The sequence below is a fragment of the Calidris pugnax genome, unplaced genomic scaffold (genome assembly GCF_001431845.1).
Source record: "Calidris pugnax isolate Ruff unplaced genomic scaffold, ASM143184v1 scaffold44, whole genome shotgun sequence".
Lineage (NCBI taxonomy): Eukaryota > Metazoa > Chordata > Aves > Charadriiformes > Scolopacidae > Calidris > Calidris pugnax.
In genome coordinates, this window is record NW_015094506.1 from 17,675,189 (window position 1) to 17,700,699 (window position 25,511).

A 25,511-nucleotide genomic window follows, 5' to 3' on the forward strand; every position below is an offset into this window, starting at 1 on the left:
GTGTAATTTTTTTTTTTTTGTAAAGGAAATAATATTGCTTTGTGATTAACTACTTGGCAGGATGAACCTATGCATGATCCCACTTGTCTCCCTCTACATTACAGTGGGCACGCAGAGTATTCACTGAGAACAGCTAGTGAATTGCAGCCACAGCCATCAAATAAAAGTTCAAGGAAAGAGAAGAGCAAAGCCTATTTGACTAAAGGCAGCATAGATGAAAATTTTTCGTCATCATCGTATACTTCCTACTCAGTGCCTTCAAAAAGTAATAGCCAGTATAACACTGACAGCGTCAGACAGGAAAAACCTGCAGTCAAAATACCAAGTCCTAGGCAATGTGACTACTTAAAAAAAACCCACCTCCCAAAAAAGTTCTCTTGAAGGCGGGGTGGGGGGGGACACACAAAACAAAACAAAACCAAGATTTGTTTGCCAGAAAGTTAAAGTACTGTTAGAGCAAGAGAAAGAGCCAGTGTCTCTTCTGTGATTTTTGACAATAAAATCATAGAATATGCATGCCTTCAGTGCAATTGAATGCCAATTGTGTTTAAACTGAATTAACTGAGTAGATGAAGCCCATATAAAAAATAATTTGAATGCCATTTCAATTCATTTTAAATGCATAATGTTCACAACATGCTTTCACTAATGCATATGGAAAAAGAATGTCTAGATAGTATATTGAATGGTACGTACTAGGTCCTGCAGTCTATCTCTAATAAAATTACATTGAAAGGGTTATTTTATCTCAAAAAAATAAAGAAATCCAAAAGTCAATGGAGTAATTACCAATATTACTATCAGCTTAAACTGTCTTTTAATCAGACCTACAGTCTGATTACTCTACTGTAGCTCATTTATACTTAGGCCAACAATTATAAATTTGATGGCTGAAGTTTGCTTCCAAAGAAAGATATCCATATTTAGGCACCTATGTTTTGGGGTGGGTTTTTTTTTTCCCCCAGGTGCCTAAACCTAAAGTTCAGAAACAAAGACTGAACTGACAGTTGTCTGACACCTCTTTCGAAGAGGATCCGAACTAACCTTCTATATTTGCAATGGAAGCCACTTATGCTTTTTAACAGAAGATGTTACTAGGGTCATGCCATGCCAAACAACTCATACTGCTTAGTTTTTGGCTTGGTTGTTGATGGTATCTTGGATTTCTCTAAATATTCTCATGTTTGCATTTTCCACCCAGGACTTAAAGACAAAATATGTTGTGGTTCATGGAGAGTTCTCCTTTTTTTGATAACATTGAACTAAAAACAAATAAATAAAAAACCTGAGCATGCCTAGTCCCACTACTAAAATAGCAAGCTTTCTTTTTGTCATCCAGTTATAAACAGGAGAAAGGCTTCAGCTGTTACCCCATGTAGGGTGAGTCCACAGGGGTGGGATAAACCCAACAGTGAGACAAAATCAAGGGCTCAATATTGACACAAAGAAACACTGACAGCATGTTACCCTGTGAGATGCAAATTTTCCTTCAGACCAAAGAGCGTTCCAACAAGGAATAAAATTATAGCTATTCTCAACACTATAATGTGAGGCATCTATTTCTTATCCCTATTTATCTTCACATACATTTGATCAACATCTCAACAAAGGAATAATGCAATAAGGACAAGTCTGTACCAAAAATAACTAGAAGCAAACAGAAGATGCATTTGCCTTGTGAAGTCATAGGAACATAAACAATATTACACAAAGCTACTACATGAAACAACACATACCCAGACAGAAGCTTGTTTCCCAAACATAGCTTTAGCCCGATACATCTCACCTAAGCAATTCTGTTTGCTATTCTAACTTTTGAGAATCACCTCTTTCTGCAAATGATGCAGATAAGCATTATATTACAAATACACTCAGCAAAGACTCAAATGCTGAGACAGCATCTTTCTAGTCATTATTTAGAGCATCCTGGGGAAGTCAGTGAAATAAATAACAAGAGTGTAATGCATGTTAACTGCCCAGAAAATAGAAAGTAGTCATTAAAACTGCACTGTTAAAAACTTCCGTGACTTAGAATTTTAATTGGCCTAAGAAGTGGATCAGTTTCAGGAGTATGTTAGAACCTTCTCCAGCACACCCAGCTTTTCTCACCCTGTTTCCCCAGAGGCTGAGGTGCAGCAGGACAGAGCCAAGCATTGTTCTTGGGCACAAACTGGTCCCACCCTTACCCAGAGCCTCACAGGCACAACCTGCAATTCTCCCCCATTTGACAGTTTCAGGGACCCACAAAATCCTCAAGTCTGTAATACCAGGATGCAGAAAGATAAAACATGAGGTATTGCTGCAGCAATCAACGTTTGGATTTACACTTGTAAAAATTCTAAAGCTCAGATAAGTCAAAACCAAGCTGCTATAAACCAGCAGTTTCCCTGGTTCATTTCATGGTCAGACATGTAAATTATATTACTTCCCATGCCTGGCAATTATGCTATACTAGGCAATTAAGCTATTCTGTGGAACTGTATGGTGTTTTCAAGCCAAAGTTGGACAGAATGCAAATAATTTTGTTTGGACTGCCCTCATTACTTTTAACATGCAAAGCACAGGGTGGCAATTCTTGCTCATTCCATTCAGCACATTGTTCCATGGTCTTCAGCCTTTTCAACATAAACAGCTGTAATTAAATGCTCTTGGCTGACAATATTTTATTTTTTTTTTTAACGTGGAACCTAATTTATTATTCACCATTTTACAGTGATATTTAACATATGCACAATCATAGCATAGAATACCCAAAGAGTACTAAAAATTCTAATGATCACATACTTAATAACATAGATTTTACTAGGTCATATGCAAATATAAAAGGCAAGATGAATTGAAGCTTTTTTACAATTTTTATTCCCTTAACAGACATGTAACAGTCAATTAATAATCTCTAATAATTTACAAATATTCCTAATAAAATAGTCTGGCAGATTAGGCATTTAGCACTCAAACACAGGCCTAAAGAAAGTGAGCGAGCTATCCAAGCTAGGAGCATCCCTAGATTTTTTCGTTAAACGACAAAAGGAGGAAAATATTTTGCAGCAGTATTTCTGACTAGGGGTTGCTGAATTGCTCCTCAAGAGAAGTCCTATAGAAAGCCCTGACAGTAATTAGGCTTCTGGATTAGGTACATCTATTACTTGCCTAAAGTCAGGTGGACTTAATTCAGGTGAAATGTGCACAAAAAAACTTCTTTTACTTCACTGTGAGCTCCAGGTTACTCCTAGACTAGTGACAAACTGCCCCAGATTATATTCTAGAGAATTAACCAGAGCCATGCCTTAGTATACTACCCTTATTATCAACAGAGGTAGTTCTTGAAAAGTTTACACTGATAGGATTAACAGGAAGCAATCAGCATCCTCAAGCCCTCTGAAGGCCTCGTCCAAATTTATTTTTATTATTTTCTCTTAAATTGGCACATTCACTAAATATTTGGTGGAAGCTTGCCCAAATATCTTTCAAGAGTCCGGATGTCACAAGTCAATCTGGCTGGGGAATAGGGGCAGGGAGGAGGGAACTGTAAGCACTTACTCCTTCTTGGTCAGTTTTCATGGTTCTACAAAGAAAAAGTTGCTCTAAGATTGTATCTACAACCTTAGAAAAAAACGTAGATAGTTTTTTCTATGGGTTTCCTCCTATTGCCAGCATCCTTCTCATACATTAAAACTCCATTACTTCATAAAGTGCATTTTGATGGCTACCTAGGAGGTTGCACACCAAGACACTGCTCTCTTGTAGCTGTCGTCAGTAAGGATGGGGATGAGGGTTACATTAAAACCCGCCAGGTTACTCTCTTTTCCACGCTGCCCACATGGATAGTCTCAACTTTTGCCACACCATTAAAGTGACTTTGCAGTGAGCTTGAGGCAATTGCAGGTATAAAACCATAGCTGTAATTTTTGCTTTTTCAATTTTTCTTGTTTGTGTACAAGACAAGTCTACTGAGCTGTATCCTAGGAATTATCAGATGCACTGATAGGGATTTATGGTTAAGATCATTTGAGAGTTATGTTTTTATTAAAGCATTTTTGGAAATATCGATACAGAAGTTGTTTCCTGGATACGCTGATAGGAGAGGCCATGCGGATTTTAGAGGGGAAGCATACCAATTTTCAGTGTTAATATTCCATTATCAAAACATAGCTTCTACTTTATGTGCAGTTACAGTGGTGATGCAGAATTTGGGGGCTGGGAGAGAGCTGATGGAACACGATACCTATTTACTCTTTCAAATATGATAGTGCCTATGCCAGGACCAAATGCAAGTGTCTCAGTATACAGCTAAAGCAAATTTAAGATACACACCAGCCTTAGTTCCTCCCCATCAGTGTTGCCAGGGATGGCAGCATGGCTGAAAGCAGAGGTGGGAGAGAGTCAAGGCTCCATGACTCCCTTGAGATAAGCAGTGGAGCACATTCTTGTGCAGAGCGTCCTCTGCTCTGCTGTCCTTGAGCTTGATTCTTCAGGCTATTTTAATATAAAGGAGGCTCACCCACTAACATTTCATGAAGTTTTGTAGAGTTATTCAGGTCCATGTTGCAGACAGGCAGTTCAGGAATACCAGAGATGTAACTTCCATCCTTGATAAGCTCCTCTGAAACCTCTAGGTGATGTGGCACCCCAGTGTGGTTCTAATGATTTACCCACAGCAATAGCTTCACAATGGCCTCAAAAAAGCTTACCCCTAATCATGAAAGCTTCTTAGCTTTCTTTGTAGTCTTTTCTCACAGGGAGAAAGCATTTAGGGTCTTTGTATGGGTCTAACTGCAAACATAATGATCAGGCACACAAAGAGTTATCAATCAGGAAAATAAGATGATGTTGACTCTTGAAGGATCTGAGGGCAATGCCAAAGAGCACTGCTTTTAGCCAGCATTCATAACAAGAAGCCAATATCTGTTCTCTGCAAACAAGTATCATAGAAGTGCCATAGAAAGGCTTGCTTGCCCCAGATAAAAGCAGCCTGGGAGAGCAGCTGGTAAACCAACAGAATATCTCTAAGCAGTGAGGCTTGCCTACTGAACTATTTCTTCTGATACGAAATTAATTCTTGTCTTACTTTACCGCAGTAAAACTGGTCCAAATATACTCCTGATTCACAGCGACACAGAAAGCTGCACTGTATGGAGCTCTTTCCAATCAATACAATGGTGTTTACTCAGATTAAAAGTGACCACATAAGGACAAGTCCAGAGATGATACTTAACTTCCTCTGTTAAGTGCATGTGTGGCTGAAACATTTTGTATTATTTCTGTAAGCAGTGTCATCCTATCCTCTGCATTTCTTCATAGGGCAAAATGCCCCTTCAGCACAGAATCCTATGTTGGAGTCATCACATTATCAGTGAGGATAGAATTACAATTGTTTGCATTGTTCCTGGCTCTAGACAATACAAATCAAAACATTTATTTTCAGATTTGTACACATTAAAGAAAAGAATAAAGGAGAATCTAATACTTATATTCTTGCAATGTTGTTCTATATAGCTGGATTCTTATTGCCTCTACATCATCAGATTGAATGCCTAAGTTAAAACTGGTTCACAGAGTGATTTAGCAAGCAAAATTAGAAGTAATAATTATATTTTTATATACATATATATATAAAAGGAGACTGCTCTAGATCCTGATATTCTCAGAAACCATTGCTATAACTAGTACAGCAAGCCAAATCCTTTTGGCTTTCTCAAACCCTTTTTATCTTCCATAGCAACCTCCATCAAACAGACTGAATGCTATGCACAGAATTTAGAGCTGCTATTACATGTCAATTTTATTTCAAACTTGGACCTAGTACCAGACAGGAATGCATTCTCTCTTCTATCATCCAATTCTTTGGCCACTGAGCATCAGAGATAAAGAAAGCATAAGAAGGGGAATACAAAGTATATTTTTGAGAGACAGGCCGGTCCAGCCTTTTACTACAGTTTCTCCTAACGATTTGATGCAAGGGAGGACGGTTTTGTTGCATAATTTGTGCCAGGATACATAACTGAGCATCAGACCTAAATGAAATTTAGTTATCTTACCCAACACTGTCTTCCTACATATGCAATCTTTTGAGTGAAACATAAAATTTCTACATTTCAATGCATCTTACAGCACTTCTGCAGAGGTGCTGTGCTGGACAAATTCCAGCTTGAATAGTTATTTCAATTCCATTTCTAATTTCAGTGGGATATTTCTCCATTTCTGCCCAAAGTTGTTTTGAATGTTCCTCTGTACTGTTGAAATGGATATGATGTCTCCTCATGAAAACAGTATGGTGTAATTTTAACATTTATAATGTTTGGGAACCAACAGGAATTGGGAACCATATCTGTAGTATCGATGTACATGCAGTCTTACAAATAACAGACCTTCCTTCAAAAGAAAGAAAGATACATACTCTGCAGAACCTATCAACAATCCAGATGGGATATAAGAAAAAAAAAAAAAAAAAAAAAAGCACTGAACTGGAAATGAAGGGGAAGAAAGAAAGCATAGTCTCATATTGTGGGCATACTATGGCAAGAGTAGGCAAGAAAATACAATTTAATCAAAAAAAGCAAGCACACCTATGCAGAACTTAAATTGTTTTCTTACATAAGGAGACTGTTTCAAATGGGACAGGGAAATTTATGAGGCTTATGAGAAACAAAAAGGCTAATCAAAAATAGTAGAGAGCTTTCATACCCTTAAAATTTTGTTTCCTAGGGAGCTATTAAGCCTTCCTTTCTTTTGCTTTTCAGTTTAGATTTGCAGGCTAGTAAAAGATGCAGCTGATCTGCGCCTGAGCAGTGGCCACTCTTCTAGGACTTCTAGCCATCTACAGCTATTGCTCTAACCAGATTGTCAAAACACCGGAAATCCCAGTCAAATTACTAAATACTTTTTTGTCCACTTTACAAAGTTTTCAGGAAGAAAAAGGCAATGTGCTTTGGGAAATACCTGGGTGTTTGGTAGCTCTATGGAGAGCAATATATCTGGTATTTCTTAATACCCCATATGTATTAAAACTTTGCTACCACTCCACAAATGGCAATGCTGTCCAAGGGGGCATGTGTTCTCTCTTATTCATAGGATACAAGTAAAACAAACAGGAGCACAGACTGAAGTTTCACATATGTCACTGTTTTGAGCCATTTATGCATTCAGACACAGAAACAGCATACTGAAGATTCACCAGTTATTCTTACATGAAACAGTTAAATCCACCTCCCCTACCTTACTGAAAATGAGGGCTTACAATCCCCACTTTGATAAATCTAAATGCTTAAATCTTAATACCATCAAATCTCACAGCCTCTCTTGGTTGACCATGACTTGCTAAATAACTCCATTGGATCAAAGAGCCAGCTGCTTTTTGAGGACATTTTTAACTCTATGCCTGTTACAAGAGATAGGTATGATTTTTTGCTCTATCTCCACAGAACATGTCTCTGACAATTTCACGGGTGCTTCAAAAGTTATCATTTAATTCTTTCCGTATTTGTTTAGTGGCAGCCTTTTCAGGTGAACCCCATGGTTACCCCAAGAAATTACATATGGGTGCTGATTAAACGTTGTAAGCAATGCTCCACTATGCCTGGTGCCTCAGTATTCTATCCATGTCCAGACTAGTCTCTTGCAATTAATTCAATTGATTCAAACAAACATGCGGCTGAGACAACAAACAGCTCCTAGAGACTGCAGAGCAAAGAGATAGCTGAGCAAATGAGACAGCTGTTTGAGAGGGAAGGGGGCAGGGCAGGAGAATAAAAAAAGAGGAATGCAAAAGGATTACAAGAATTTTTTATAGAAAGAGTCATATTTTAATATGTCATATTTTAATATGACATATTTTAAGACAAAAAGCACCAGTAGCTCATGCATCTTAAGCATTAACTAAAAAGATGACCTTTAACAGTGCAAGTTTATTCGTCTTCACAATCACAGGATCACAAAGTTGTTTAAATGTGAGCTGGAAAGGACCTTCTAGGTGAGTTCACTTCCTGATCTGCCAGCGCAGAATAACAACATATTTTCTAATGCTTTATTCTGGCATTACTTTAAATTCCCAAGTGGCACAGATCACAGTGTTTCTCACTGGAGAATATTAAACATCCCAGTAGATCTGAATGCTCTAGGAAGCTTCTTAAAAGCTAAGTATATCGAGTTAAATTTTAAGCTGAATTTTACATTCTTCAAGCATTCTCTCTCAATCTTTGACAACACAGACAACTACTCACTCCATATATTTTTACATATTGATTATATCCTCACAGTTTTGCACACATTCAAAAGTTTCTTCTGTTAGCATATCTAAACAAACTCTTATTTAGGATGCTTCTGTGACCAGCAGAAGTAGGGAGGTGATTGTGCCCCTGTACTCAGCACTGATGAGGCCACACCTCGAGTATTGTGTCCAGTTTTGGGCACCTCAATACAGGAGAGATATCGAGGTGCTGGAGCGAGTGCAGAGGAGGGCAACGAAACTAGTGAAGGGCCTGGAAAACAAATCATATGAAGAGCGGCTGAAGGAGCTGGGACTGTTTAGTATGAGGAAGAGGAGGCTGAGGGGAGACCTCATCACTCTCTACAACTACTTGAAAGGACACTCTAGAGATGTTGGTGCTGGTCTCTTCTCACAGGTAATTAGTGACAGAACGAGAGGGAATGGCTTCAAGCTCCAACAGGGTAGGTTTAGATTGAACATTAGGAAGGAATTTTTCACAGAGAGAGTGATAGGGCATTGGAACAGGCTGCCCAGGGAGGTGGTGGAGTCACCATCCCTGGATGTGTTTAAGGGCTGTTTAGATGCAGTACTGAGGGATATGGTGTAGGGGAGGACTTTGTAGAGTAGGGTAGATGGTTGCACTCAATGATCCCAAGGGTCTCTTCCAACCTGAATGATTCTATGATTCTACTTGAGTAACACTTAAGTGGACCTTGAGAATACTAAATGCACAGCTGCATTTCAAGACGTCTAAGCACTTTGTCAATTACTCCTGAAAACCTAAAAACTGAAAGTCCATTCAAAGGTTACCTTAAAAGAACTTTAACTAAAAATACCATGGGACTAGAAACACAAAAATATCTAGACAGTCCTAAGTGCTACTGAAAAAAGTACTGAAAAACCCTACAAAGGATTTGAGGTCACACATAGGAAATAATTCTAAAAAAATTATATAACTGCCTGGCATACAATTACCACCAACTACGTATTAACTCCTTGTCAGTATGGAAAGTATATGTCTGTGTCTACTTAGAACAGAGCACATGTCCACTCTTGAACATCCCAAAATATGTCTAAAAACAGTGAGGCACTCAAAGAGCAATGTCACACTCCACTTGTAAACAGATTTGAGTCTTCAGGAATAACAAACTACCCAGCATCTGTGAGACCGTCTTGGGTGGGATTCATCTGAACAAACACAGATGCACAGTCTGAGCTAATGGCTCAGTGGTCTCTCTGTAGTTTGAGGAAATAAAGACACTTTTTTAGAATGGGATTTTTCGCATCCAAAATAGCTCAGATGAATCATGACCTAAAAATCCTACTTCTTTCCACTGGCTGCAGAAAGACAACATGGTGACTATGTAACACACAAACCTTTGATGACAGGTGTGTGAAATCAGGTGAGAGGAATCTCTTCCTTCAGACAACGCTTCTTAAGGGGCAGAATATGTGAGGTTGATACATTCAAACAAAGCCCAATGTTAGGAATCCATTAAAAAAAAAATAAGAAAAAATAAGAAGCCTAAACACACTAGTATATCTGATCATCCTACTGAAATAATTCCATACAAATAACCTATCAACCATCAGCATCTCTTCATTCAAAGTGGAGAGTGATGTCTCTTACTGCAGAAACACCTGATCTTTTCTGGTTTGTCACAGCAAAATTTTCGTTGCTTCACTGAGTGAGCTACTAGGGGAGCTATGCATGTGCTCCGTTCACAACGAAGTTGCCAACAACAATCCCTTCACAGAGAGCTACTCCTCTTGAAAGTTGAATTTTAACTTGGCAAAGAGTTTCACAAAAACTTATCCAATCCCTTCTCAGCATGAAAGGCACAAATACCCCTCTTAAGTACTCCAAACCATATCCTGTTTTTTATTTATTTATATTAGCATTGTATGGCCACTCAAATCAATAATAAACCTGTGAAGGCTAAAAAAGGGACTTTCACCATTTTCTTTTAAACCCTGGAAACAGTTTTGAGGGTTGTTTTGCCTCTTATATGCAGAAAAAGAATTTGACATAGTTTTTTCTTCATAGACTTCGCTTGTCCTATTTCTGTAACGTAACACTGTGAAAATCTTCTCCTTTTTGTATAACAGAAGTTACCTGCCTGAAAGATAGCAATAATAAATGTGATGATCCTAAGACTTATAGCTGTGTAGATACCACTCCTTGTATCTCAGTAACATGGACCACTGACCGAGCCACAATTCCTCTCCTCACATCCTCTGTTTATACTTACAGGATCTGGGATTCTTTGTCACACAGAGAGATTAAAGAAATTTAAATACAAGGCTCTGTTTGCAATATGTTTTATAATACCATTTGTAATATCTTCTACTATTTACTGTAAAAATTACATTTAGGTTACCTGCAGCACTTTTTCCTTTTTTCCTCATTTCTAATCACTTTTTAACATCATGAAAACATATAGTACCACAGATTTTCCTCAGATCTTGAAAGCAAAGCTGTAATAGTGAATTGCCACTTGCTGTTCATCCACCTTCATCCAAGTTAATTATAGAATCTATTATTTAGAAAGTATTACTTTCCCTGAAAAGGATATGGCCAAACTTGAAATGTGAATTTGTTAGACCATTCTTAAAAGGTAGAACAACTTTTAAAAGGACACTGTTTCTTGCCTCACTAGTGCAACTATTTTCATTTGCATCAGAGACTATTTTAGGGTGAAAGTCACCCTATGAAATGGAGTAGCAGAAGATGTCCTTATCACTGATGAAAACTTTACCTTGCCCATAACGCCTAGACAACACAAGTCTCATCAAGACCTGAGCATGAGACAGGATTTCAAGAACTACATTTACACAGTCTGTAGTCTGGCTATTTCGGACTAGAAGTTCACTTTGCTAATGTTCAGCATTCTAGAAATAACATTTTAATCCTCCCTTAAAAGTATCATGAACAGCTTCTCCTTGCATTGCCATTATAGAAGTTTCAAATTAACAAATTACTACATCTTATCCCTAAGCCTATAAAAATATAAGCATTAACATGTACAGAGCAACAAATATTACCCTTAACAGCCTTTCTTCAAGGAGGCCAATAACCCAGAGAATAATACTGCTAAATCTCCCTTCCCTCTTGGTACCACAATGGCTGCACACATAACACTGATCTACAACTCACCCAGTTTGAAAGCTTACCATTGGGTATGTTCCTCTTTTTAAACAAATACATGTTCCAGACCTTCAAAAAGTGCCAAAAAATTAACTAAGTATGTTTGAAACATCCAGTAATTAAAGAAAAAAGAAATCCTAATTAACAATGCAAACAATTCTTATTTTCTCTGTTGAGACAGCTGTCATGTAATTTGCCCTCCCAATTATTAAAACGTGACTCAAGTCACAAACACACTGCTGAATTAGACCACAAACGTGCACTGCTTGCACTGCTGTATTTACATCTAAATATTGTCAGTCTCCCAGACGCGACTGGTAATCACCATGCAGAACATGTATCATTCACAAGATAAACAAATGTGAAGGTCAGAGATCATCCACATTGACAAAATAAGCACAATTACTTCATGTGATCAAACACACACGGACTGAGTCTATTAAGGACTATGAAGAGTGTTTAGCTGGATAATAACTGTATCTCAGCTGTATAATAATCTGAATTTACCATTAACTTACTATTAATCACAAAGCACGTGTGAAAAAACTCTGAAAGACAGATTTAGCAGCTGGGCTGAGTACGTATCTTAAGAAAATCTGGTTTCTGAAGTTATATACTCAAATTTAATTAATTTGTTCACCAGATGCTTAGATTGGCAAAAAGAAGATATAAACAGTTCTGTAAAATATACTATATACTCTGTCACAGAAACAATATCTATCTGAAGAACTTTCTGCAATTAACTGGATTATATAATTGTCTACAATTAAAAACTTTCATGCTACAAAGTGTCCCAGTCCTGTTAATTTTTGTCAGCCAATAACATTTCAGAGTAAAATGGTAATTCTGAACATATTACTGCATCTAAAAATATAACCAATATACACAGAATATTGTTACGCACCAAAATACTCTATGCCTTTTTTACATACTCACAAGTTCAATGACCAGTATTACATAGCATGCCCACAGATCTCAGATAAATACGATATATCTATGTTTATATTTGCTTTTCCATAACTAAAACCAACTTTTAATTGTTTAGATGAAGCAGCCAAAACAACCTCAACCCATATAAAGATTGTTACATTTATTGCCATAAAATAATAACAACCACCTTGAAATACTGGCACAATAGTGATGTGTTTTTAAAAATAGAGCGCTGCATCCAAAATCCAGCAAATTTATACAAAGCAGCATAGGAATGATGTCTCATTTTACAAAGGCTTATACATACCGGATAATGCAGTAAGAATGCATAATTTTTCATCTTGTCACTGTGAGATTCCGCATAAAAATACCTCGTTATTACTACTTACATATTTCTACATTCTCCCTGTTTATAGATTGAAATATTTAAAAAAAAAAAATAATAGAAGTGGAGATTAGCATAGAAGAAAAGGTTCAGAAACAATGTCTCTACCCAAGGAGTGGATCACATTGCACTGATAGAAATTTAATGGTTCTTCAGGAAGCATAATGAACAACCTTATCTCGGGAGACCTCTGTTCTCTACACACATCAAGAGTGGTGACAGCTCATCCATCCCAGAAACCAATACCAGGAGGAAAGCAGGCTGCCTGAGAGCGTTAAACCTACGGCATGTTAGATGCCTGCTGTCATCAGAAACAAGTATTACCATGCAGCTTACCAAGCAAGCTCAGATGCTGTAGTTCGCACAAAGAGACCTTTCTCCTATTTCTCAGCAATAGAAATTGAGAACATCTCCATTTAATTTGAGCATCTTTGCCTTTACTGGCCTGGCAGCCCACTGCCTAATTCCCCACGCCACTGTGTCACAGAGCCAAGCCTGGTCTTTTCTTGGCAGGTGGTGGGGAGTTGAAGAGGCAGCAAAGGCAGACCCCTGGAGTGGAAGGGAATACACGGCTTTATCCTGCCAGATTAGGAGTAGCATTGATTGGCCGCAAGACTATTTTGCACAGACGTCCTCCAATAGAAGGTGGATCTCTAATATCAAACCCTTGAGGACAGAAATAAAAGGGAAAGCTGTGAAATATTTGAGGTTACAGAAACATTCAAATAAGCTTTCTCTAAAACAAGAGCAGAAAGCAAAACAGCCTAACAACTCAGCAACTACACATTTGCGCACATAACATTCCGAGATAAAAGGAAGCAGAACTGTCTTTTGCACAAGAATCATCATGAAAATTCATGACCTGGTCAGTAAATGTAACTGAAGAAAGGAAAAGGCTCTGTGTTCCTTAAGAGCTTGAGAAAAGGATGGGTAAGCAAGTTTTGTAAGCAGTAAAACATACTCCTCCACATTGTAAACAAATATTCACCAAAAAAAAAATCAGCCCCAACCACCTCAACTAGATATCTCTATCAGTAACTTCTTGGCAAATTCAAATTGCACTCTAGTATTTACAGCCTGGAGGAACTGATTCTTATTGCTACAAGATAGGCATTAATTTAGGCATTAATTCACTCAAGGTTTAGCTATACTGCCTAAGATGCTGTTAGCACCCCAGTGCAGTGCTGGACACCCAAGCAAAACATCAATACCTTCGCTGGAACAGTTACTTTCTGCTTTTTCTTCATCTGAGTTGATACACCAAGCAAATCAGTAAGAGTAATATCAGGCACTCTTCTTATGAGCCATGAAAGCAACCTCTAGTCACAAGTGAAAAAAACAAAAGTCATGTTTAAAGCAATTTTTTAAAATCTGGTTAAACCACCAAGATGTCTGTGTTATGAATGCACTTGCTTACCCTGAACGTGATTATTCCTTTGTAAGAGCAAACAAAAAAGTGTCATGACTCGTCTCTCCCATCCCTTTTTCTTCTTACCCTTTAATGAAATGAGTTGAAAAAATAAACAGAGCCCATTTGCATGACTGCTTCATATAAATAGCAGTAGCAAAGATAACTTATCTGTACAGTTTACTACAGATGTTAGTAGCATAATAACATCAAAATGCAGAGACCCATATTATAATTTATGATTTGAAATTGTTTTCTTTACGTACCTACACTGACATTTCTCTGCATATTGTCAAGAATAAAACATAATCAAAACATTGCCAATGTTTTATAAGCAAATCACTTTCTGTTCCAGCTTCTATAATCAAGCTGAGAAGCATCTTAGCAGCCATTTGCACTAACAGGAACACAATTTTCTGTCTCCTCATGAAATGGTGAAAGAATTAATAGTGGTGACCATGAGATTCACATTTCATCACCTTGATCTGTGAGCTTGTTCTTTCCTTTACATCAAAATTGTCGTTGAGCTGGATAAATCATTTAACACTATGTTCTTCATTAGTGCAGAATGAAAAATGAAACGGAGAAAGATAGTCTCCATCCTGTTCACAGCAGGCAACTATTCACAGTAAGAAAAGCTACCATCACAAAAGCAAGTATTAACTGGCAATTTTAGCAGAGCCAAGAGGGGAGTGGAAGCTGGAGGCAAGCCATCTAGGACAGGGCAGAAACACTGTCAGGATAACTTGCAGTACTACTGCCCACAGTGCATATGTTCTGTGGGTAACAGATCAGGCAGTGCTGTCAAGCTGGCACCGCCGACGAGCCCTCTCTTGCACAAGTATTTAAAAATAGCTCACCGCTTTCATGATAAAGAACTTTTCACATATATTCCATTTGTATTGTGCCTTTCACCAGGCAATTTTCAAGTGATTAATATTAATTAGCTCTCAAAAGGCTCCTGTGAAGCATTTCAAGAATAGAGACAATCATTTCACCCACACTTCTATCCTCTGTGGCACAACGTGACAGCTTCCTAAAAAGCAAAATATAATAATGGAGAACCTAAAGCTGCTGAGGGTAAGTTTTCTTAAGCTTGGATGTTTCAAAGCCCCATTCAAGGCCCCATCTGGGCTCCCGTGGGCTGCTTTGAAGATCCTAGCTTTCCTAATGAACCCAAGGCTCTTTTTTTTTCAAAGGGAAAACAAAAATCTCAGTTTTATTAAACCCCATTAAGCATATACCTTTGCCACATCCTTGTGTTTTGGTTGTTTGGGGGGTTTTTTGAAGGTTGTGTACAATACTTGTGTTTTCTTTGTTCCCTGTGAATATTTGGCACTCTCTTACTTTCTAGAAGGGTAACCGTAGACATAGCAGTATTTTTTTTTCCCCTTCATGTAAAATACAAAATATGAAATTAAGATCTTACACAAAACCAGGATAGGTTAAGAATAATGAAGTAAAAATTGTAAGACTGTATTTCAAGTGTCTGGGAATTACATAGCCAAACAATACATGGCAGGCAGACTGTAAGTAATATTGCACATCTGGTTTGCATTTAAAAGGCTTAATGTACCAACATTGATAATTAATTTATAATTATTTGCTATTAAGACATTTTTTCTTATTCATCTCTGATGCTGTGATATAATAAGCCTACTTTTTAAAATAGCAGACATTAGTGTATACACCAGGAAGTGCATTGGAGGAGCAACAGAACAGGATTTCAGACTCTTCAGAAGAGCAAAATACTACTTGAAAGCACCAAGTGGGGTTATGGAGATTGCATAGATGAATTATAGGTAATGAAAGGAGTAGCTTATGCTAATAACCAAGTTAAATTGGTAAAATAACCAATTAAAATGTCATCTTTAATTAAAATGCCAATTAGAGCAAAGGGTTATTAAGATGCATGTCAGTTGCTAAAAATGATGCATCCTAATTCTTTTACACGATGTCCTTTCTTTCAGCCTCCCCCAACAGTAAGAGTTTTTACCCAAAATAAAACCAGGCTCTCATTGCCTTACTTTTAAACACTCGGCATTCCAGCTATTTCAAAAGGCAAAAATTAATAGTGCTACAACACAAAAAGAAATTAAGCAGATTTTAAGATGGAGACATATCAAACATGTGCTAAAAAATGAAAGAGCAAATATGCTAGCCTGAGGGTAGCTTGGTACGGCAGCTGATACGAAATGCAGATCCTCCTTCCCAGCCCCCCGCCTTTGGAAGGAAGTCTTCCTCAGATTTCAAAGCTTGTGTAATGAGGAGCCAATAAAACATTATAATCTGCTAATGCCTATTACCACTGATTCGCAGGACTTCCTCTCCCTTCAATTAACCCACATCACATAGATCACCGTAGTTTACTAGATGGCACGTGAGGATGGGGATTACACCACAATTGACATAAGATAATAACACAGACAGTAGAAACAGAGCAATAATACTTCCAACAGCCCCTGTAATTGGAGCTGAGATATTGTAATGACAGATCTATTAGCACTAGGTCAGTGGAAAAATATCCGGATTTCAAGCTTACAAGGGGAAGTTTTCTGGCCTGACCAAAAGCTGATAATTCTGTGATTTATTCTTTTTTTTTCCTGTTGATCTCAGTGGGCTTTGGATCAAGACAGTACCCTTATTTTGGTATTTCAGTACTGCTACATTTAATCACATCAAGCAACAATAAATCCACGCATATAAAGTAGTCCACCAACCTGATATCATGCTGTCTTCCCCTTCTTTCCTCAAATCCAACATTTAGCAAAAAGAAACTAAGCCAGAGAAACTTCATTCACTAGACTGAAAACAGGTTTCCAAATCTAGAAAGTACTAGTTAAAGTAATAAATATCCAGATATACATAATTACTTTATTTCAAAAGGTCCTTTACTTTGGTTTCATCTCAAGCTAGCCTTCCCTTGCTTTGCCACCAAACTCCCTTATGCTGCTTCCTTTAATGACTTCATCGGACAAATGCAATTTATTTCCTGAATATGCAAGCCAACTAATCTGTTCGTGGCCTAATCAGCTGTACCTCCTACAGCTTTACCTTCCAGGGTGAATTTTCTACAGGTAAGATTAAGACTACTAAAATTACTAAAATGAAAGATTAGAGGATTCAAACTGTCTCTATAGTTTTCTCATGAACCATGAAAAACAAGCAAATGAACTAACACACACACTGCCTATTCATCACCTTTTTTACAGCTTCTTTCTCTTCCATAAATTCATTTGATCACTATGCTATATTTCTAGTACATAATATTAGCAAATCCATAAATCTCGCACCCCTAAAGTTAGGAGTTTTTTATTAACTAAACAAATTTTGTAATGCCTGTATTATGTTGCGCTTCTACTTAAGGAGAACAACTGTATTCCAGGCTGTTGCGAACTACCAAGGGAGAGTTTACCACTCTGCATCACAATCTGTAGACCCACTGACAGTGGGTAACCTAACAATGCTGTAACCCATTTATTATGCCTTCTTTCATATTGTCTGTTGGCATTCAATCCACCCTTTTGATCATGAAAGATGCAAACTGAAGAGGCAGACCTATGAGGTTTATATTCCACTTAGTTCTTCTTGCTGAAACTCAGCCATGGGGACAAAACCTGTGTGACGCGCTCCTGCACTCCAGCCAGGCCATCAAATGTCAGATGGATTTTATAATAGAATATCTGCTGGAAAATAGGTAAAGGGAGATTAGAAAGCTGTCTGAAAGTTATTACTAAAGCCTCAGAAAATTGTTTTTTGAAAGACTCATAAATTGGCTACTAATGGACAGGTCACTCTGATGGCTCTTTAACAGTTGGGTCAAAACAATTGAGTTCTCTCTTCACTTATCTTTACTGTTGATTTTCTTTAGCAGATGTTTTCTGAGCACCATAATAATTGGCTTAATTTGTCTTTATATTCGCTCAGTAGCACTGTTGTACTTGACAATCTGTGTTTCATGGAGTTACACTGGAGTTCAGAAATTGGCTTGAAACAACCCAACCATGTGGGCCAGTTCACAACACTGAAAGTGGCCTTTTCAAAACTATGATCACTTCAAAACAGATGCTCAAAATTCTGGCATCCCTAATACGGAGACTGAATCTTCCAATCTAGTCCAGCACAACCAGAGGTGGAAGTCACATTTACACTCAGTGCATTGGCCACAACAGATCTTTACTGAAAATTAAAGCAGTTTAGAGGCTGTTTTAACTTACAGTCAACTCCATGCAATTCAAAAAAGCCTGCTTATCAGCTGAGGAACTAGAAAGTAAATGCATAGTCTAGCCAGAAGTTTGGTTTTGTGAAAAATTCTCTCCAAATCATGCCCTGGCTGGAGATGAGATAGAGCTACAAAAAATCCTCAGGGAACACTCACCTCTTGGAAGCAGAGCAGAACTGGGCTTGCAACTAACTGTATGCTATGGTACGTAATCCTGCACATCTGAAATATGTATTGCAGAGTAGAAGTCTCTACGTACTATATTTCTTTAGTTGATAAATTGTAATGACTAACTTAATGATGACTAAACTGAATATTGGTGACTGAGAATACACGAGTAATTTTTAATTACTGAAATAGGAAGAATGAAGCCTAAAAAATGCTAACCTCTGACTACAAAAATAAGATAGCATTACTGTAAATATACTTGCACTGGACTATTTTTGGAGTACTCTGCAGTGAAAATAGACAGGACATGAGTAGTTTAAGATCAGAAAGGTTTCAGTATCTAATGTTGAAGGAAGTGCATCAAAGAAGGCTGCAATCACTAAATAAAACTTCAGTACATCAGAAGCTTCCCAAGAGAAGAAAGCAAACAAGCTATACCAGCAGAAAAAAAAAGAACAAGAACAGAGCCATCTAGTAATACAGCATACAAGAAAAATTTTAGAAAGAGGAAAAATTAGTTACAGTAAAACACGTCAAACCAGAAGCTCCAGGTCTTTACTCCTGGGCATCCTTTCTTTTACTGCCTTTAGAAGTATCTTTTTAACGTAGCTGCCCTTGGTTTCCACTTAATCAACTGATCCATCATTTGCTGAATTATTATAAAGTTCTTACTAGCAGAAGGCCATTAAGTCTGGCCTACAATTAGGTTTAAAATTCTGAATTAGTACATCAATGACCATGAAGTTTGCATTGCTGCTTTTAGATTCTACAGGTTATCTTGAAAAAGACTATGTTAATTAAAATAAAATAAAATCCTGCCTCTCTGGATTACTAAATTTTCAGCTCTAAAGAGAGCCAAGGAAGCAGAACTGGCAAAAGAGTTAACATCTAAAGGAAGCCAAAAGAAACACAAATCACTGAAGGGAAAATAAGATAATGCAGCTTTTGACAGTGAAGTAAAGAATGCACCAAAACATATGAAATGAAGAGAATTATAGATACTGGAAAACTGTGCTTTTTTGACTAGTGTTTTCTATTGCAAATTTAGGATCCCATGCTTCAGAAAAGATGAGAAAATACACTATTATAATGATTTGAGAGTCATGGCATTGCTGCACGGAAAACTAATCAACCCTGACTTCATGAGTTGCAGTCTGTCTCTGGAAAACAAGTGTTTCCCATTCTTTGCTCTGCTCCACACTTCTGCATTATTTCATCACCAGAGCTCTATTCACCTGTACAGAACAGATTACTTTTCCAGCTTTTCTTTTTGACTCGGTAACTCTCTGGTGTCATCCAATTCCCCTGTAAGCCATTTTATTTTCATCACGCAGGTATGCTTGCTGAATATCCATAAACACATATTTTTAAAGCCCTAAACATATGTAAAGACTCAGCACTATTTTCTGTGTCAACGCATACACCTGAGGATAGGATACCATTCAAGAAATGTTCAGAAGAAAAATGCTGAAATCTTCACCCATCGGTTTTTAGTTTGAGTTACTGCTTGAACTGCTTTATAATAGTCTCGTACCAGGTCATACTGTGTACTATATTAGCACAGGACTGATCATATTAACACACACAAATTTCTTTTCACATCATCATACTGCTACTGCCACTATATAATGATGTGCATTTGATTTGTACACCCAAGCACACAGTGCTACTGTCGCGGTACATCTGGAGTTAATCAGTGATGTCCTGTCTGGCAATCAGTCTCCCCATGCTTCAGGAAACAGAAGAACACCACACATCTGGTAGCGCTTCTCATGGTCCTCATTCACGTACTGAAAACAGAGGATTAGAGGCCATCTCAGCAGAAAGAAGATTCCAAAACCAAGTACCCATAGAAAAAGGTGAGTTTCTTCCAATACCACATATATTTTCCTGTCACAGTGATATTTTTTTCCTTGATATAGTCAACAGCCTTCTTTAGGAAAATATGTAAAGTAACTTTGTTTTCAGTTGATGATGAGCCACATCAGAAAGTCCTTCAAAGCTCAGCCTAACCTCGGCTACAGAAGAGCATACACATCCACCCTATAGCTCAAAGACTCTGTGTGAGGCAAGCTGTTCACACTGTCCTGTCTTTCCATATCCTCCCCACAGCGTGTCTGTCCTTCAAAAGCCCATGCTGCCAGCCTGGACTATGGCATATTTATACTTTTTCTCCTTGGAGACTTCTAACGTTATGAATTACTCTTCTCAAAGTGTTTAATATTTGACATTACAACAAATGGTGTTTTCCCAAACAGCCTACTGAAGATAAACATCCTGGAGACTCCAACATCTAGATGAATTTGACAAAACCATCCTGGAAAACTTAATTTGATTAAGAATGTTAAGGTCACAGGAGGAAGGGAAACCAGCCATTTTAGGTGCTAGCGACTGAAGTATTTATATAGCTGAAAAATTAAGCAGCACAATGCACAACATAAAGCCTGAAGTTTGCTATTGTTTAGTCTTGACTAAATCACATATGATTTGTATTGACTCTCTGAGTGCAGTTATATGCAAAACTGAATTGAGTTGTTTTAACATGTTTATTTCTGTAAGGGTAAAAAAGCCCAAATAAACAGAAGAACAGAAAATCTAACCCTGCAACATGACCACAGGCAGCAAAGATATCAGCACTACAGTCTACCTGACACAACTCTGCACGTCCAAGACTGTGTCCACTTTTCCCTCCCCACGAGGGCATCCGAGGACTGTTCTCTGCTGCCAGTACCAGTCCCATGACCACACTGATGGTCCTCACGATGTATAAAATCTCTACTGCTTGTCCACCGGCTGCATGGGGTATGGACCAAGTCTGCTCCTCTGACAGAGTTGCCAGCCCCAGGCTCGAATGAGGAGAGTTTGTCCATTTGGATCGCGGTTCCAGGAAACTCAAAATTCAGCTACCAAAAAATAGCTCATCCCTAACAAAAGACCAGCATTTTGTTTGCAGGTTGTAAGTTCAGCACTACATTCCCCTGAGTCACAACCAGGGCCATTAGCAGCATTTCTCTTCCATCCTTTTTGCAATATCATTCTCTTGGGAAGTTAATTAAAAGCCTACCCTTTTCTACACTGAGACTTGCTCAGTTTCAATCTGGATAGTTCCCTCCCTCCTCCTTCTCCATCTCTGCTAGGGAAGTATGATAAAATTAAAGAAAAGTATTTTCAAGAAATGTCAGATGTGATGCAGCACCCCGGATATTAGTACTTTTGAGAATATCATCACAGAGCAGTTTCTTCTTCACTAGTTACAGTGCTATAAAGTATAAGGGATACACTATTACTATCAGGAGCTTCTCAAATAAAAATAACAAAGAGAATGAAGAAGATGACAGCTCTATATCGCCACAAGTGTTCAGAAAATTATTGCTAGCAATGAAGTCATGTGTTGCCAGGATAGAATTGTGTCTTCCCATAACGTATATTCATGTAATAGGCACGGAGTAATTTTTCATAGGCAGCCTGTGACAGCTTACTTGGGAATCAAGAAACATATACGACATGACAAAATTGTTAATAACGGCATCATCCTACAGGCTGACAAAGAGGTTATTCATTTACTGTCCATTACACAATGACTGGATGATGCTTGATAGCTCCAAAGGAGAAGAATATTCTTACAAGTAAGGCATTAATAGTTTAAAAAATTATAAAATTTTATATTAATTGTGCAGTGAACCATCTGAGCATAATGCTGAGTTGTTCTTTTAATTTCAGATAAGCATAAAGCTGCATTTATGTAGTCAGACCGTTTTTCATACTGGGTCAAACCACTGCATTTTCACATGATCTCTATTGGAGAAGAATCCAAGACCAAAAATGTAAATAAAATTCACAACAGAAATCAATTGGTTTGCAAGAATGCCTTCACAGATCTTCAGATTTATTAATAACACATTCCTTGTAGCTGTTACTGTATTTCCCTACCCACTATACACATCAAATACAAACTATGACTTGAAAAAACATACTTTTTAATGTTTCACTTCTATATAATTAAGCATATAAACTGAAGACTTATTTCTTATGCTTTTATAAATAACCATATGCAGCAATTACTGTCAGAAGCAATTGCTCTGTCATTCAGAGAAAAAAAAGATAAAATCACTACATGTTCGCACATGAATTTGTAGGAAATAGAAATGGCAGTTGGTGCTTCGGGAGGACTCCTTTTACATGGGATACAGGGCATGAAAAGTAACAAGTGGAGCAATCAGCTGAAAATAAGGATGTAAACAAACTTCTACATTCTTCTGCATTACCATCTGCATTTCATATACCTAGAATACCCCACTGCATGACAGCTGCCTTAAAACACTCAAAAATTGCATATGTTGTAACACCTGGAGTGTCAACCCCCTAAAAAATAGAAAAATAATGAAAAATAGCATATCTCTGGGGAAAATTGCCATTTTTTAATCTATCATTTTTGCTTAGCACAAAAACATTATCTACTTTGAAACATTACAGAATTACTTTTGTTCAAGAGTTTTGGAAGCACTAGAAAGAGACAATTCCAGGACCAAGTAATTCTAACAAGAGACAGACCCATAACCAAATGCATACATTCTGAATGAGAATAGAACAGGTTTAACATGTAAATTAGGGCTTGCGCATATATAAATATGTAACACTCAAGTGGAAAGATTTTATTTCTCACTAGTGCACAGCAGAGAGACAAAGTAACAGCTTAGCCTCAGAACTGAAATTTCTTTACATTAACTGACAATTAAATACAATGTCATATGTCAGAGGAGTTAATGAATTTTTTATGAAGTTCCAGAAAACAGATTGTGCATTTTTTGATAAATTATTTATGCAAATCTACCTTGTCTGCATTTAAAAAAAAATACATATCAACAACCCACACACATAGGGTAGGTGTCTAATTATGAAGACATGCTTCCATAGCTGTACATTGCTTCCAAAGTATTCGTTTGCAAACACCACAAAAGATGTGCAACTGACCATTAAAGCTAAAAACAGAAACAAAACCCCAAACAAAACAACCCAAAAGAAAAAAAGTAACCACAACAAAAAACCAAAACCAACCACCACCACCCAGAAAACCAAAACAAAACAGATTCGTTCATTCATTCAAACTTGTCAGACTGACTGCTGGTAAATGTAGTGACATTTTCATTGCGTGAAAAAGATGACATTACTACCTGGAAGGCTGGAGATTTCTATAAAAATCTGCTAATATATGGAAGTCAGTCATACAAAAAAATCATTATTAATACCCAATAGCAGTTAAAAAAATTGAGAACTATAAGTGACCTGTACTAGAAGGCTGAGTATCTATTACATGAATACCTACAACTTTAAGTTAAACAAACGAAGAACGCTTACAGACTTCAGTAAAGCATATTTGAGTACCTAATGACACTACTGAGGATGAAAAGTCGGAAGAAACTGTAGCATCCAAAATCACAGCCTTAGAAGCAAAAATGAACAATGCAATTGCAGTGGCCTCAACCACATAATAGAGCTCGGACACAAATGCAAGTTTAAGTGATAAAGAAAACATCCACTCAGGAGAACATAGTAAGTAACAGAAACACAAAAAATAAGCATTCCTGTTAATACAGATTATTTTTTTCTTCCACTTCAAATATTTATAATTTAAGAGTTCATTTTGCATTGAAAAACTTTAATGAAACTCAGTTTTAATCTGACATTGGCATGAAATACTGGAAGACTGCATACATGAGCACAGATGAGCGGGGTGCTAAGCAGGAAACCAACCACATTTCTGTGCCATGAAACAAACTTGCGTGAGCCCAGACATTGCTCTCAGCAGTAGAGCTCAGGCTCTGGTGAAGCCAAGGCACTGCTGCTTAGTTTGGGTAAGGAAACCCCCACTAAAATTAATAGTCCTAAACCCACAAACGTCTCAGACAAATGAACTCAGATCTTACAATGCAAGAAGATTCATTTGTAGAAGGGAAGATTACCAGAAAGTGCTGTATAAAGTGTTAACACCTCTTCATAATAAAGTATCTGTCTGGGAGAAAGGATATGAATCTGAGGTAGTTTTGCAACATCACACACTCCTAAATACAAAAACGAACAGGGAAAGCATGGTGGTGAAGAAGGCAGTAACGAAGTGGCACTGCCAGGATGGCACCACTGAACTGCTCCTCACCAAGAAGGCGTTGCTGAAACCTCCACAGCTGACAAGAGGACACTGACCAACTGACAAAGCCAAATGAGTACGGAAAGTGGACAGAAATTTTTTTCACTGCCTGCAGACCAGTTATCTGGAGAAGTGTTTGATAGACCACACAGTTACCTCTGCTCTTCAGACTGTTCTGCCAGACAGAACAGTGATTCACTCTTATCAAATGAACACGAGACAGCACCTCTAACAGCCTTATTGCTGAATACTAAAGGCAAAGATGCACCTCCCAAGAACTTCTGTAAAGCCTAGAGAAGCAGTGCAATCCCTCCCACCCCGTGTAACAGATTTACCATCCACACACCAGATTTGCCAGCTTTTAACCTGCACACACAGAACAAAATACTGCACTGGATTCACTGAGCACAGCATTGAGATTGAAGTTGATGAGGAAGTCAACACTTGCAAGAAGCTCCTGCTGCCACCAGCTCAGTCTGTCCAATCCAAAGATCATTCCCAAATGTCCTGAAGGAAAGAGACCTGCAGATTGCACAGACGGTCCTAAACAAGGAGGCAGAGCAACATCCCCTGTGTTAGAGCGAGGGTCTTTTCTGGTCTAAAGTTTGCAAGAGTTTGAAGAGACCAACCAGGAGCCAGGCTAAAGCAAGAAATACAATTTCTTTCCAGACAGATTACACATCCTGCTTGGTTTCTGTAACTTCATGCTGCTCTAGGGATATATCTGGTATTAATCATATTTCTGAGGCTTTGTGTTATTTTCCCCTTAGATTTTTTAAAATTTATTTCTATACTTACTTTTTAAAAAACAAAATGAAAAAAAAAAAACCAACACAACCAAAAATAGCTGCCAAGGAGAGACAGACAGAAAAAAGAAAGATTATTTCTGCATAGAAACTTTT

The 25,511-nt window shown here is 37.7% G+C and overlaps 1 protein-coding gene across 1 annotated transcript in view; it reads right to left on the reverse strand.

Annotated features, from left to right (window-relative positions):
- NAV3 (neuron navigator 3) overlaps positions 1 to 25,511 on the reverse strand; it is a 448,741-nt gene that overhangs the window by 417,071 nt on the left and 6,159 nt on the right. The window lies entirely within an intron of this gene.